This window comes from Sus scrofa, chromosome 15 (genome assembly GCF_000003025.6).
Source record: "Sus scrofa isolate TJ Tabasco breed Duroc chromosome 15, Sscrofa11.1, whole genome shotgun sequence".
NCBI lineage: Eukaryota > Metazoa > Chordata > Mammalia > Artiodactyla > Suidae > Sus > Sus scrofa.
This window is the reverse complement of record NC_010457.5, coordinates 8175001-8187228: the sequence shown is the minus strand read 5'-3', so window position 1 is coordinate 8187228 and position 12228 is coordinate 8175001. Positions and strand designations below refer to the sequence as shown.

Sequence of the window (12228 nt, the reverse complement as noted above, 5' to 3'; positions counted from 1 at the left end):
GGTGTGGTCCTGGGTCAAACTCAAGCTTCCATGGCTGTAAAGGAAGAGGAGAGAGATTCTCAGCTGCTGAGGAGAGAAACAGTCAGTGGGCCAGGGGCCAGCCCGTGAGGCTAGGAGAGAAGACTTAGAACTGCAGGAAGAAGTCCAAGGGAAGGCTCCAGGAAATGAGGGTCCAGCTCTGTTGGTAATGTCTCCTCCCAAGTCCAGGTGAAAGACAGCTTTTAAGTGGGAGGGGGGTGAAGAGTACAATTGAAACCAAAATTGGTTTGCTCTCACCATTTTTCTAGCTATCAGTTCTGAGGTCACAGTCACTAAAACTGGAAACTTAAAAATGACTTCAAAAAGGCAAACGCTAACTAGATTTCACACTGGATTTCATTTTACTTGGCATTACAGAAAGAATGCAGGTATTAAATAGACTGTTTCCTGTATACAATAAGGTTAATTAGTAGTGAGGGATGGAAAATCAGTGTAGACATAACTCTTTTCGACAGGTATCAAAAATAATCCCCTGATCCCTCTAGACCCCAGCTGCATTGAAAGAGGAGTAATATAAAAGATTCTTTAAGCACAACATTTGCAAACATCCCCCAGGTGCCCACAGCACCAGTGCGATGGGTCTGAGCCCCCTGTGCCCAGGCTGCTCAGTGCGCCCTTCCGCTGCTGGAACTTAAAGGCGCCGCTACTCCTGCTGAATGTTGAGGTGCCGCATAAAGGCTCTGCTTACAAAGAGGCTGGCAGTGCGGGCAGAGACAGACGGGAGAACAAAAAGAAGAATATATTGCGGCCTGAATGGGACTTCCTTAAGCTCCTTATCAATAAGGTTAATAAGGGTCTATGCAATTTACTGATCACTAAGATGGAACAACCCTCCTCTCGCTCCAAATCTCCACGTTGGTGCTGGCTTTTAATGCTTTTCACAGCCAATCGCCTCAAAGCCCCTTTGCCCCACACCCCTGAGAATAAACTCCAGTTCACCATCCTGGCCTCCATAAAATCTCTGGTCCGTTATTACATTCCTACCTGCTCTACTTAAGCAGATTAACAGTTATTTCCTAGAATTTGATCTATGAGCGTCTTTGTAATTGAAGCTGGAGTACTCAGATATTTGTAAAAAAAATGTATTTCTGAAAAATGCGTTTCTCTTTTCTCTGGTTTAATTTTGTTATCCTCAATCGTATGCATGATATAAAAAAAATTCCAAACTTCTATCTCCTCTATAAAATACATGTCATATCAAAAAGGTGACAAGAGGGGGGAAAAGTAATTAGTGAGTTCACAGAGTTCAGTAGAAAAGTTAAAATGGAGTAACACATTACTTTTTATGTTAAGATTTCACAAGACAAATCTTGCCTGTGTTTTAATTGCATATGACCCTGGCAGTCCTACTCTGAAATGAAGTGCCGTAAAATTAAAGATGACAGACGCTCAAAACAAGTCTTGTGATCTTGATTAGACTACAAAGACCACACTCTCTCTCTGCTGCAACTCAGATATCATGGACTGTTTTATTTGGGGAATTGCTTCATTAATGCCTTCTTTGACTAGACATGTTTATTATTAAAAAAATACTGAATGTGGTGATATCTTGCATAACTAAATAATTCCCCAAAAGCAAGTTATAAATGAGGAGTGTTTAAATAACCCGAAGGCCTAATTTTTATACTTATATATAGATGTGGGTGTGTATGAATATAGATGCATATATTATATATCCATCTTTGATACATATATTCCCACGTCTAACCTAGGATTCTCTATTACAGCCTGAGAAGCAGAGCGATTATTCTGTCATACTTTCTTATTATAGCCATGTAAATTTTCCTGGGCCAACAGAATGTGAAGAACTATACATGATCCTATTAAAAAAAAAAAAAAAAAAAAAAAAAACTATTTCTGAGAAACTCTCTTGGAACTTTAAACTTTCCAGGCATGGTCTAAGTAGAGGACTGAATTTGACTCATACCTAATATTTCAAAATTATCTCCAAATCATTCCACCTAAATTACCTAAGACATAAAATAGATGCTTTTATGTCCCACTTCTTCCTTATTAAACAAAAGCAAGAAAGTCAGGGGCAAGTCCTCATTGTATTCGACTTGTCAACTTTGCACGTTCCTGCAGGCCAGCCAGACAACCTGCTTTAGTCTCAAGCCATCTGGGACAAGTCTTCATTTTTACCATGAGGAGGTCAGATTAGTATTTCTCTCCAGGACTGCCTACACTATAAACTTCTCTGATTCTATTCTTTTGTCACATTTCAAGAACACTATTTTGCTTCCTATATTTCATTTTAGGAAGCAAATGGATTTATGATGGTTCTATGGATGTTACTATCAACAAGGATATATAGATTCAGCCTGAAATCAAAGATTGGAAAATCAGGTTTCTAGAGCTCACTGTTTTAGTGAGTTATCTATGATTCCAGGAAAGCCTCTATACCTATTCTGTCTCCATTTCTTTTTTTTTTTTTTTTTTTTTTTTTTTTTTTGTTTTGTCTTTTTGCCATTTCTTGGGCCACTCCCGTGGCATATGGACATTCCCAGGCTAGGGGTCTCATCGGAGCTGTAGCTGCCAGCCTACACCAGAGCCACAGCAATGCGGGATCCGAGCCGCATCTGCGACATACACCACAGCTCACGGCAATGCCGGATCGTTAACCCACTGAGCAAGGGCAGGGATCGAACCCGCAACCTCATGGTTCCTAGTTGGATTCATTAACCTCGGCGCCACGACGGGAACTCCTGTCTCCATTTCTTTAAAGGTAAAATACATAGAACAATTTCTCCCCTACCTAGCATCAGGACTACTGTGGGAATAAAATATGATAGCATTATATAAAAACTGTTGAAAAATAGGGGCTAAGTCTTCTTGGTCAATAGCATTTTTAGTACGATTATTTGATCAATGGTCTTCAGTATACACAGAAGGCCTTTTCACTTATAAGCCAAATAGTTCTTTAACATATAATACTGTGTTTTCAAACAGCCTACATACTTGCCTTTAAAATGAAATCTTTGTCCCTATAGAGTTTCTCAATACTAATGCCAAAAATCCTCAGGTGTGGGATGTATTATGTCTCTCATATGAGAGCTTTTATTCACCAGAAGAAGACAGGGTTATGAACATCAGGACGTGTTTATTGGAAACTAATTGAGCACAGTGTTGAGAAATTGTGTTATACTCAGAGAACTGGAGTTATATCTATTTCCCGTCACTCAATCTTCCTCTGCCTCTGTATTTAGCTTTTTCCCTGCCTCTCCGTCTTGGTCTTTTTCTGTCTCTGTGTTTCTCTTGTCTCTCTTTATTCCTGCTCCCCACCCTCACACTCACAGCAGGACTTTTAACCTAAAATTCCTGTTTCCCTGGATCCCTGGGCTTTGGCAGGTAAATGAAATCTCAAAACTTTCATGCTTAATTGTTTGTGCACTTTTCTAAAATTAAAATCTAGAGTTTTCATCACAAAATTTCTCAGAAAGTTCCATGCCTAGGAATTACTGTTCTGGGTTCACTTCCCAGGACAGCAAGACTACAATCTTATGTCAAAATTAAACTACAAATGGGTCTCTTTCAATCAAATCCCAAGGCCTATACCAGGCCTCAAGAAGTCTCCATGGCTTTCTTTCTGATTGCCTGACAGGAAAGGCTGGTCCAAGGAGTGAAATACACAAACTCAATTAGGACAACCAAAAAATGGTGATGCAACCCTTAGAGGAATTCCCATTTATAAATAATGAAAATAGTAAATAGAGGCACGGGTGAAATTAAGATATTTTGCATGTCACTCATGGAAGATATTTAGTATTAAGAATAAATCCAGTAGTAATACAAACAGTCCATTTTCACAATGCCTACTTTTCAACTGTGCCAGACACATGTCCTGTGCTCCCACACCATTAGCGGTCACAAATCAAAGAGAACGTTGTCTTTGCTTTTAATAGGATTACATAGAACTCGGTAACAAGCAGGAAGACTAGCTTTAGTCTGAGGAACTGTCCAGTAATTTGGATGTTTAACTAAATGATTGGCTGCCAAATTGACAGGTCGTCCACACTGAACTAGCCACCATTCCATGAATTTTCATGACCGGGATCACAATGGTTCATTTGCATGTGTGAAATTCTGCTGAGAATCTGGCTTTTGAACTGGCTAGCTCAGCCAAAGATGTGTTTCCCAGTGCCATGCATTAGTGCCCTAGAAATACCATCCCATGAGGGTAGCATAGATCCTCCCAAATCCTTCTATTAGAACACAATCTACCACTAGAAGGGCCAATCAACAAAAATGGCAATGACTGAAATGGAAAAAATACAGGGGAAATTAGAATGTTAGAAAACTAAGGTTAGCACACAAAAATGAGCATTTGGATGAAAAGAGACAAGTTTAAAGTTTTTAAGTCACAAGGAAAGTTTTAGATTTGCATTGCTGAGTAACTTCCTACGCAGTGAGCTACAGTAACTATGAAGGCATCATTATAATGATCATTAACAAATAGCTATTAACCACCAATTACTTATAATACAGTGGGACAGACATGAAGACCAGAAACACAAGCTCCAAGAGACCAAGTCTCTCCCTTAAGGGATTTATGATCTAGTCAAAGGTGAAAAGATGTGAGGCCAGAAAATAAAAATAGTAACCCACATTTCTTACTGACTTACCATGTGCCATTTATCTTACAACAAGACTGTGATATATAGCAGTGATTTAACAAATATTTCAAAGGTGAGGAAACGTAAACTTAGAAACATTATATATAAGTCCAAGGGAATAGAGATGGAAGTGGTTCGGAAGCAGGTATATCAATATCTACCTTTAGACAAATATTTTGAGTTCCTCCACATTAAAAAGCTAAGTCCAAAGTATATTTATTGCAACTTTTTTATTTTTTATTTTTGCTTTCTAGAGCCTCAGTTGCATCTTACACAAGTTCCCAGGCTAGGGATGGAATCGGAGCTGCAACTGCTGGTCTACACCACAGCCACAGCAATGCCAGATCCTTAACCCGCTGAGCGAGGCCACGGGTTCGTTACTGCTTAGTCACAAGGGGCACTCCTTATGGCAACGTATAATAGAAAAACAAAATAAATATCTAGTAGTATAAAGTTGAATAACTAAGCAGGGGAACATTTATATGATGAGGTACAGTGAAGACATTTAAAATCTATGTGTATGAATTCTATCAACAAGAGAAATTTTCCTAAGAGAAAAAACAACTTATGAAATCATAGGAAGAATGGTGCCATTGTTGTTATATAGGCTGTAATGTGTATGTACACACACAACAGAATATTAGCAGTCGTTATCTTTGGGTTGTGAGATTATCAGTAACTCATTTTCTCCCATTGTGCCTGGCACATCCCCAAGATTTTGCTTTGAGCATTTGTTACTCTCATAATTAGAAAAAGACCAAGTACAATTTTAAATATGTGTAAGTGGTAATCTAAGACTATATATGGTAATTGATACAGATAATAAGATCTGAGGAATTTCAAATGACTTCCTATTAAACAAGAGCCTGAAGAAATCCAGAGAGGCTCCAAGATGGCATTCTTGAAGAAAGGCAGGTCAGGAAAAAAGGAAGGCATCAAGACAAGATTGTAACAAGAGCAAAGGCCCAGAGGCAGAAATTGTTAAGATATATTTGGAGAATGAGACATGCCTGACTACAATGGAGAGTCCTAACAGAGAAGGGGTCAGAGTGATAACTGACTTTAAATCTTTTATGGACCATCTTTTCAAAGGTGGAACTAAGTAAAACTTGGCTGCCCTTATGTGACAATATTTCTAGGACACAAAAGCATAGAGCACCAGACGTGTCCTTTGGCTTAGAAACCCAGTTCACAAGCCAGCTTTGCAGTGGAATTTCACACATGAGAAGATAGGTAAGGGCCAAATTTTGGAAGCCCTGAAATGCCAAGCAAGCAAGTTGGACTTTATCCTGAAGGCAGTGGGGAACCTCTGAAGTTTTAAGCAGGGGGGTAATGAGAGCAAAAACGTGTTAGTAAAATTAATCTGACAGCACTGGGTAAGTGGATCGGAAGGGAAACAATTATGTCTCTAGTCATACGCCTCTTCATGTTTGACTTTTTTTTTTTTCCTGTGAAGATCCTATCTTTCTCAGTTAGGGTTATAAACTCCTTGAGAAAAACACCTATGTCTTATCTCTTTGTATCTGGCATTCCTGAGCAATAGAGGAAACATTAAATGGTGGTTGAAGTTGTCAGCTTTGGCTCCTCAGAGTCTTCTGTGGGATTCCCAGCTCCTTAAATGAGTAACCTGACCTCCTTTGGCCTCAGTGTGCTCACCTGTAAAATAGGGAGAGTAACATGCACTTCACAGTTTGGTGGTGAGGATAAAGTGAGACAATGAGATTGTGTGTGCAAAGCCCTTGATTAGAAGTGTGCACTACTTGGTTAACTCCTATTCTAGTAATCACTATTGAGCCTAAAAATGTTATCAAGACAAGTTAGTTGATGAAGATTATGATGCCAATGTTTGATTCTGACTTTCTAACTTAGACACTGAGTGGAAGAATGTGGGCCAACTATAACTCAGAGGCCAATTACTCCATGGATGAGGTTGGGCACTAGAAAGATTGGAAGGGCAAAGATTGAGCCACTGAAACTAACACATAGAGAAGCCAGCAGGATCCATGTTTGCAAGCCAAAATAAGTCTGGAACAGGTTAAAAAAGCTAGCAGGCTGGCATGGGCTCACTGTAAGAATAAGTGATATCTGTGAGAAGCCCAGGCCACCCACGGGAATGAACAATGATGTCTGGCAGCAGCTCCTCCAAGGAAACATTCCCATTTCTGCTAGCCCGTATCATCACAATGCGACCTTACTTCACAGTGTCCCTCCACATAGTTAAAACAGGCAGATACCTCCATGGCTTAGGGGAATAAGCCCTGAGCTCTTGGAGAGGGAACAGAGTCTAGGACTTGGACGGGAAATGCACAAGATGACTTGGAGCTGCTCATTGTGACCAAAGACAAGAAAGCCACCAAAGACTAATGTGACCCTGTCAAAAGGACACAGGAGCCAATTTGAAGAGACTTCCACTGGCCAAAGATGGGAAAATTTAAGCATCAAAATATATTATAATTGCAATGGATTGAAAGATATCAAATATATTTTTTAAAATCAAGTAATAATACTAACAAAAAGAAACAAAAATCCACTCCTCACCAAAAAGATTACATAAAAAACAAAGCAGTTCTCTGAAAACTGATACATAAAGGAAAGAAATCAAATATTTGTTCTCTCTCATATGAGTCATATTTCAAGGTAACCAAATATTTAATAAGAAAAAAAATATGGAAGAATTCTAACTAGGAAATGCAGGAAGGAAAGTTTACACATATTCCAAAGTAGATAGACTAGTATAATAAAGCTCAAGTAGTCATTGCTTAGTACTTACTATTAACAAGTACTTACTATTTTTCTAATCTTATCTATCTGCCCCTTTATCCCCCTGAGTATTTTTTGGTTTGGGTTTTGTTGTTGTTTGTTTGTTTGTTTTTGCTTTTTAGGGCCACACATGAGGCACATGGAAATTCCCAGGCTAGGGGTTGAATCAGAGCTGCAGCTGCAGGCCTTCGCTGCAGCCACAACAACACGAGATCATTAACCCACTGAGCAAGGCCAGGAATCAAACCTGCAGCCTCATGTACTAGTTGGATTAACAGCCCGCTGAGCCACAGTGGGAACTCCCTCCCACTGAGTATTTTAAAGCAAATCCCAGACATCATCTCATTTCAACTGTTAATTTTTTAAAGAGATACCTGAAAAGCTACTGGTACAGATATAGCACCCAGAAATTATACTGAAGGTAAAATTACATTGTATCATAAAAATGTGGCTTTTCATTAATTAGCTCACCTAACCATCAATCAACTCACAGAACATTTAAGAAATATGAAAGATAAATCAGTTTTCATGAGCAAGACTGAGGGAGGGAGGAATTATCATGAATGACCACTGCTCTCAAATGGACCTGGCACATAAAGAAGCAAAATAAGCAACAAGAACCATCAGAAAATATTCCAATGGACTGGAGTTAACAGGCCCCAGTGCATTCTCATTTACTTGACAATAGAGAAGAGCTTTATCTACCTTTCTAAGCAAATCTGAGGCCCAATGATATTCCTGCTTTTCCTACCACAAGGTGACCCTCAGTTATATCTATAAAAGAATAAAAAAGAGAGATCATAAAGGAGACCTATGTAATCTGAGAAATTTTCCATTTTATCACCTAATCTCTCCTATCCCTTTAGATGATCTTTTTAAAATTTCTACAAGTAAATCCATGCTCCCAGGTGAGCACTAGTGACTTATAGAACTGCCCTCTATATCCATAAATTGATTTTTTGTTGTTAGCTTTTAAATTCTTCAAATTCCTGAGGAAGTCTTCAAAAAAACCTATAGTGTTACAGTTACTGTTATCACTGTTATTCTAGCCGGTTACCTATATTTTAAAGCCCTCAAGCTGACATTCCAATGCATTGAATAAAATGACATCTCAGCAGCAAATGAGAGAAAACAGACACCTATATATGTTCATGTCAAATGTTATTTCCATTGATTCAAGTTGTTAATCTCTGTGTCTCAATTTTTAAAAATTTTCTCTCTTTTAATTTTCAGTGTCATGGCTACAATTAAAAAAATTCTTGCCTATCTTACTTATGCCTAAATTATGTTCTTTATCTGCCTTCATTCCAAAAAAAAAAAAAAAAACCTCTATTCCCAATCAACAGTGAAAGTTAAAATACTATCTACACACTTCCATAAAAAAGCAGGTTCACACATTTCTCAGTGTCCGGATTGGATACAACCTGATCATCTGAATACCAGAATTATAACACAGAAAGAAAAAGCAGCAACATACTTGCTTTGAGACACATAGAAAAATTATTTCCCTAAAATATTTCCCCTATATTTATGGCATGATGCCTAGAATTCACATAGAGTCATCATGGGGAAGGGGTGCGGGGGCGGGTAGGGTGAAACAGGCCTTTTAAAATGAAAATGTACTACTTGTTACAGCTAGGACATTGGCTATTTTACATTAATGAGTGCGGTAGCCCTGATTTGCATTTTTCACCAGAAAACAATAAGGATGATTCATCTTTCAGGGAATATTGATGAGTGAGAGCTACTAGGAATACCCAGGATGGGTACGAGAGGATGGGTACCCCTGGACCAACATGGAAAACTTAGTGGTAGGGTGCATGAGTGAGGCGAGGGACAGGGCCCCACAGGGGGACTGATGTCAAAACATGTCACTCACTCAAGAAACACTGCCCTGGCTACTTAGAGAAACAAAACACTAAATAAAGTAGATCCTAAGATAACACTTCTTGTCTATTTCATGGAGATCAGCCTTGGTTAGCTCAAATCCAAAATTTTATGGGAATCTTAATAGTACTCACTTGCTGCTTCCTGTTTTCCCACTTTCATTTGATATCTTTTGCCAAACTCTCTTAAGATATATACTCCCTCATATATACATACATATATATCTACATACATATACATATATATACATACACACAAATATGTGAGTGTGTGCATGTGTAACTAAAATAAAATTTTGACTTCATTTTCAACTCTCATATCCATGAAATTCCAGTTTATAGCAAGGATTGCTGTAAATAGTATGACTATCAGTCTCATCTCTTAGAGTTGAAACTCAGCTCCATTGAAATATGCCTTTTATGAAAGGGATCGATGACTGACCAAGTACATGAGTGAAAGAAAGGAAGACAGCTTTTAAATTTGAAGCAAAACCTGAAATGAACAACCTAGAACTTAAAGAGGCACTTCACGGTCAAAGACTAATAGGCAAAGTTGCAGAATTAAAAACCCACAGCTTTGTGTCAAATAAACGTAGCTCTGATCTCTCCCTCTGTTGTCTGCTGGCTGTGTGGCCTGGCACAAGTCACCTCCAAGTTGTAGTCTTCTTACCTGCAAAACAGGGCTGAGAGTATCCACCTTAATGAGTCACTGCCAGCATTGATGAAATAATGTACACAGTGTCCCTAACATGTCCTCAAAAAGTGGCATTTGTTATTTTTGCCACTCTTATGTCAGGAGGGAAAAAAAAAAAAAAGCCAACCCTGGAGAAAGAGAGAAGAGATATTTGAGTTAGTGCACAGATGTTTTCTGTCCTGTTTCCACATTCCACACCACTTCAGTCTGACCCAAAAACACAGACGCCAGCCAGAAGGAAGCCCACCCAAGAATCTTAAAGATAGAGACCAAATTGAGTTAGTTAACCCCTGATTTAAATACAAGGACATTTTATTTTATGAATCAATTCTGTAAGTTCTCCTCAGACCACAGGTACATAAGGCCTTTAACTAAGTTTATTTTTTAATATTTAAAGTATAGTCATTATAAAGAAAAATATGATAAACATGCATCAACCCGCCCAACTGCACAATGTTAGCACTTTGTCAGATTTGCTTCAGATTTTTTAAATGAAAGAAATGAAACAAATGGACAAAATTGAAGTCTCTGCCTGAATCCCATTCCCTTCCCATCTCAGAAGTTACCGTGCTGATGAAGATGGAATGGCTCCTCCCAGAAAGCCAGTGTTCTCTACATTTACCATACAAGTTGCATATGTAAATAATACATGCATGACAGAGTTTAGTGTTTTAATACAGGAATACACTATGTATTATTCTGAAACTTACGTTTTCACTTTCATTTGGTTTTTAAGATCTGGGAATGCTGATACATGTAGATGGGATTCACGCCTGCTAAATGCCATATAGTCATTAATTCTTTTAACCAAGGGAATTCTGCTTGAAGAAGGAAAAACTAAACCGGACTTGTCAGCACATACATTTACCATTCCAGAACTTTTTCTGTCCTCTGCCCTCTCGCAGGTATGTCTCCTTGTAACTCTGAATTGCTGATGTGCATGACTAATGATGATTCTTTCATTTATTCAATCCATACTCATTGCAAGCCTTGCATGGGAAAGGTCCTATTTTAGGTGGTAGGAATACAGAAGAGATTAAATCAGATTACATTCCCACCCTCAAGTAGTTTATGGTCTATTTGGACCATAAGATGGACAACACACAATTATTCAAATAATAAATAAAATGATAGCTTATGATAACTTCTCTCTCAAAAAATGAGGCAATCATATTATGAGGGTAAGAAGCATGGTAAAAAGATAGCCACTTTACATAGGGCGGTCTAAGAAGGGTTTTCTGAGGAATAGTTATCATTGAACAGAAATTTTAGGAACAAATGAGAAAGAGGTAACATGTGACAAGACCAGGAATGAGGATTCCAGGCAAAGGCAACAAAAAGTACATGGATGAAATTGTTCACCCTATTTATAACACAGAAAAGAGAGAAATACGGTGGGAATATAGTGAAACAGGGAACCAGTGTTAGATGATGATGGAAAAAAGAAGGATGAAATCCCATGAGAAATTATAAGGAGTCAGGGTTTTAATCTAAGTGACACTGGCAGCCTAGGATCATTGTAATCAGGGGTGCTGCATGATCTGATTTAGAGTTTAACTGATCATTTTAGCTTCTGGGTAGAGCATGGGTTATAAGAGTATAAGAATGGGAGTAGCAACATCAATGAGGACATTATCTCAGCAGACCAAGCAAGAAATAATGATGGTGTGGACCAAGATAGTGGCAGGGGAGACTGGGGGGAAAATGAAGAGATTTGAAATATCTTTGGGGGTTATAATAAAAAAAGAGACATTGATAGATTGACTCTAGAAGATGAGAGTGAGGGAGGAATCAAGGAGGACTCCTAGGTCTAAGGTGCTTGGTGACAATGCCATTAATTCAATGAAGAGGGTTAGGGAAGAAAGTGGTTTCGTCCAGAGAAAATCAAGATTCCATCCTAAACACATCTAGTTTGCAATGACTAGATGCCAATAAATATATGCAAGGGGACATCTTGAGTTGTTAGTAAGGATTTGGGCCTCATGGGAGAGTCAACAACAGAGATGTGGATATAAGAACATAGGCATTATTTAAACCATGGGATGAGATGAGCTCACTTAGATAGAGAAGATAAAACAGCACAGGATGGATCCTAGGAGGACTCAATATTCAGAGAAGGAATAAAAGAGAAGGAGTCATTGAAAAAAGACTGATGGTGAGTAACCAAAAAGGTAAGGGGATCTGGTACCAAGGAAACAAAAGAAAGATACATTTCATGACAAGGGTATTTTTAATG

At 38.5% G+C, this 12228-nt stretch overlaps 1 long non-coding RNA gene across 1 annotated transcript in view; it reads right to left on the bottom strand.

Annotated features, from left to right (window-relative positions):
- LOC110257185 overlaps window positions 1-12228 on the bottom strand; it is a 30747-nt gene that overhangs the window by 16211 nt on the left and 2308 nt on the right. Inside the window, exon 1 of the long non-coding RNA XR_002339460.1 lies at window positions 9969-12228. This exon is cut by the window's right edge and continues 2308 nt beyond it. This is a non-coding gene — a long non-coding RNA (uncharacterized LOC110257185). The remainder of the gene's footprint in view (window positions 1-9968) is intronic.